Here is a 4,255-nt window from a genome sequence, read left to right as displayed (position 1 = left end):
AGTGTCTAAGGACATTATTTTGATGTACAATAATGACGTCAAATGATGTTGATATTTGGTTGTTTTTAGGTTGTTAGAAAGTGACCAAAATCCAATGTCGAGGCAACATCTTAAACCAACATCCTATTGACGTCAAATACTGACATTTATTCATCAGTTATGGCAACCAAAATTCAACATCTGATTGACGTCATAGTGGTAACGTCCACACAACGTCAAGCTGTAACATTAGACGTTGATATTTGGTTGGTTTTAGATTGGACATTGACATCGGGCTGACGTTGAGTTCTGATGTAAACCCGGTTTTCATTTCCAAACAAAATGCAGGATCTCCACAATGTTAGGGTACAATTTCAATCTGACGGCATGTTGACGTCTGGTGTCTGCTGGCCATTTCAATCATCATACTGTAAATATCCATCATCTTCTCATCAGTGACCTGCATCTAAACCAGCGGTGCCCATACTCGCTCCTGGAGGGCCGGTGTTCTGCAAAGTTTAGTTTCAATCCCAATTAGACGCGCCTGGGCTAGCTAATCAATCTCATACTAGGCTTTCTAGAAACACAAGTTTCTGCATCTTGTTTATGCACACTATAAACAGCTACGCTAATTATTCTCTCTTCTTTTTTTCTACATTTCCACTTGGGGATACTCATCCCGAGGTCCTCAGATTATGCAGTCACTGATTGGATCCAAGACCAGCGACAAGATGATCCCAAGGTCTCCACATCCAGGACCAGGCCGTATCCTAAGCAGCTGCTGCACTGGTGGTCATGGGGTAGTGGAGAGCATGGGACTGATTCCAGGGACAGATGAGTCTTCGCTGAGGCCAGCTTCCAGCCTCCACCGCTGGGACTGCAGCTCTACACAAGACTTTTGGCCAGTGGAGAAATTAAAATGGTTGTGCCCAACTGAGTCTGGTTCTCTCAAGGTTTTTTTCTTCACTCTCCTATTGGTGGTTTTTCTCTCTCTCCGCTGTCGCCTCTGGCTTGCATGGTTCAGGATTGGTAGAGCTACTCATCGATGAATTTGCTCTTCAGTGATGATTTTAAACCACACTGAACTGAGCTAAACTGAACTGAACTTAAACACTTAAAACTGAACTACCCTGATCCAGTTACTGACCATTTATGTGAAGCTGCTTTAACACAATCTACATTGTAAAAGCGCTATACAAATAAAGCTGAATTGAGTTGAATTATTATGTGCCTATTGCTGTTACTGTTTTTATGCCCATATCGTTAGTTTATTTTTGCTCTGTAAAGCACTTTGTGCAGCCTAGTGGCAGTTGGAAACGTGCTATATAAATAAAAAGAACTTCTTTAAATCGTTTAATTAAAATAAATTATCAACAAATTACTCTGTCTTCACAAGTGAAGGAACTATCTACACACAAAATGATTTCCCAATTAGAAAAATACTACCAACTATAAAATACTATTTATGAAAATACTTCATTTTCTTGTCGGCTTAGTCCCTTTATTAATCCGGGGTCGCCACAGCGGAATGAACCGCCAACTTATCCTGCAAGTTTATACGCAGCGGATGTCCTTCCAGCCGCAACCCATCTCTGGGAAACATCCACACACAAACTCATACACTACGAACAGTTTAGCCTACCCAGTTCACCTGTACCGCATGTCTTTGGGGGAAACCAGAGCACCCGGAGGAAACCCACACGAAGGCAGGGAGAACATGCAAACTCCACACAGAAACGTCAACTGAGCCAAGGTTCGAACCAGCGACCTTCTTGCTGTGAGGTGACAGCACTACCTACTGTGCCACTGCCTCGCCATACTTCAACCAGCCGAATCCAAATACCCAACACAAGTGAGCTGCGTTTCCTGACCAGTTCAGCTCGATGACTCTGTATAAAGTCTCCGATATCACCTGTAGTCCCATTTAGCAACTTGATAGCAACCGTCTTTTTAGAGAGGTGTAACCAGTTTAAAAAAATCAAGTATGTGCTGTAACTGATGTAACTTTTATGTCGTAGAATAAAACGTGAAAGCATCTTGAGTTTGTGGTAACCACGAACCTTATTTAAGTGATTTAACCGAAATCCCATTTAAAAATCCCATTGACTGTAGGACGAGGGAACTGGAACTGCTAAAATGCTAACTCGCTTCCGGGTTTTTGCATACTCATTGACATCACACAGGAGCACACATTTTAATAATTATATTATGAAATATGCTGATGACACTGCCATTTTAAGTCTCTTACACAAAGACATGGACCTATCATCCTACCACAGTGAAATCGATCATTTCATTCAGTAGTGTCCTGTGTTAAATGTAAAAAAGACACAAGAAATGGTACTTGAACCACGAAGTGTTTCTGACCACAGGCCTGTGATCATTAAAGACACAGTGATACAGCAAGTCACATCTTACAAATACCTGGGGTTTTATATGGACTGTGTTTTTTTGTTGGAGAACACACATTGAGAGTTTATGCACACAACTACAACAGAGGCTTTATTTCTTAAGAAGGCTGAGATTGTATGGGGTGGGTAGCCATATCTTGCTTGTTTTTTACCGAGCTATGTTTGAGTGTCTTATTCGCTATGGAATCACAGTCTGGTTTGGAAACCTGTCTGTTCAGTTGAAAAATAAATTGGTTCATATTAGGGATGGGAAGATTAACCGATATGTATCGATACGCGGTCATGCGCGTGCACGATGCGAGTGCATCGGTAGAGCAGCAGAGGATGAATGAAATTTTGGAAGCAAATCGAGATGCATCGGTTTTTGCGAGATGCATCGGTTTTTCCGAGATACAACTTATATTTTTAATATAGAATGTATTTTTTATTTATTAACAAGTGTTGTCAACCTGTTTTTGGGTCATAATTTAATCGACCTACATAAAGTAAGCCTTAGCAACGGATTTGCAGATGTGTACACTTACACTACAACTCAGTGTATCAGGTGTGCGGATGAAGCTAGTGGTGCGCCCTCAGAAAGCGCGAGAAGCAAAACAAACATTTTATTCCCCACTGAGTTTTAAATCTAAAGTATGGCAACATTTTGGATTTAAGGATGGAAGACTTGACAGGACAGATGCAATTTGCAAAATGTGCCGCGCATCTGTAAAATACACGGGTAGCAGTACGACTAATCTGATATCTCACTTGAAGCGGCGCCACGGTGTTGTTGTGGAAGCATCTTCCAGTGTTCCTGCATCCCCGGCTTCCTGCACTGCTTCAACTGTAGCTACCAGCTCCAAAAGTGGTGAGAACAGCATTGCAAGTTTTTTTTTCCATGCGCAACAGTTCTGCTCGCTCTACGCCAATAACGAATGCTATTGCATTGTTCATCTGCAAAGATATTCAGCCTAGTGTCACGGAGAACGAAGGTTTTAAACACCTCCTGCTGTTAATTTGTATTTAATAATATTTTTATTAGCCTGTTGTTTACAGTGACAGTGATGTTTCAAAGCAGCATAACACTGCTAGTTCACCACCTTAAGTTTTGAATATTTAGTGGCAAAAAATATCTTTGTAAAACTTGTTTTCATAGTTGAAAAGTTAAATAACAATTCTTGTTGTGCAATGCTAAACCTTTATGTTGAAAGAGTGCAAATATATATATTTTTAATATATATTGCACTTATACATTCTGTTTATCTTGAAAATACTTAAATAATATGTGCTATATGTTCTAAAATGGCCCTCTACTGTAAACTGACACTCTGGCTCTGAGAGAAAAGCCAGTTTGTAAAAAAAGTCTTGGTTTTGCTTGGTTAATAAATAATCAAACTCATTCAATGGCACAGCATCCTCTTTTACATCATCTCATAAACTTGATATAATTAGTTAGTGCTGAATTATCGCATTGTATCGTGATATGGGTGTGAATCGTATCGTGTTGCATCGCAATATGTCACAAATGTATCGCTAATATATCGGATCGTATTCTTTGTATCGAGATGCGTATCGGATCGGCATTATAGCTTAGATGCCCAACCCTAGTTCATATGCAAAAAACAGCCATGAAAATTATAGGGATAAAACAATATGAGCCCATCCAGACTCTATACGAACAGGCGGCTATAAAAAGAGCAATACGTATTAGCGCTGATTCTAAACATCCCCTTTTCAGTGAATATCAGCTGTTACCATCAGGAAAAAGACTGAGAATGCCAATGTGTAAAACTAATAGACTGAAGCTTTCGTTTGTTCCTACCTCCATAAAACTGTTGAACTCTACCAATAACACTGCTCCTGCAGTACGCTAGCACTTGACTGGG

The sequence above is a fragment of the Danio rerio genome, chromosome 19 (genome assembly GCF_049306965.1).
Source record: "Danio rerio strain Tuebingen ecotype United States chromosome 19, GRCz12tu, whole genome shotgun sequence".
In the NCBI taxonomy this organism is placed as follows: domain Eukaryota; kingdom Metazoa; phylum Chordata; class Actinopteri; order Cypriniformes; family Danionidae; genus Danio; species Danio rerio.
The sequence above is the reverse complement of the archived record's forward strand: the minus strand, read 5'-3'. Positions refer to the sequence as shown.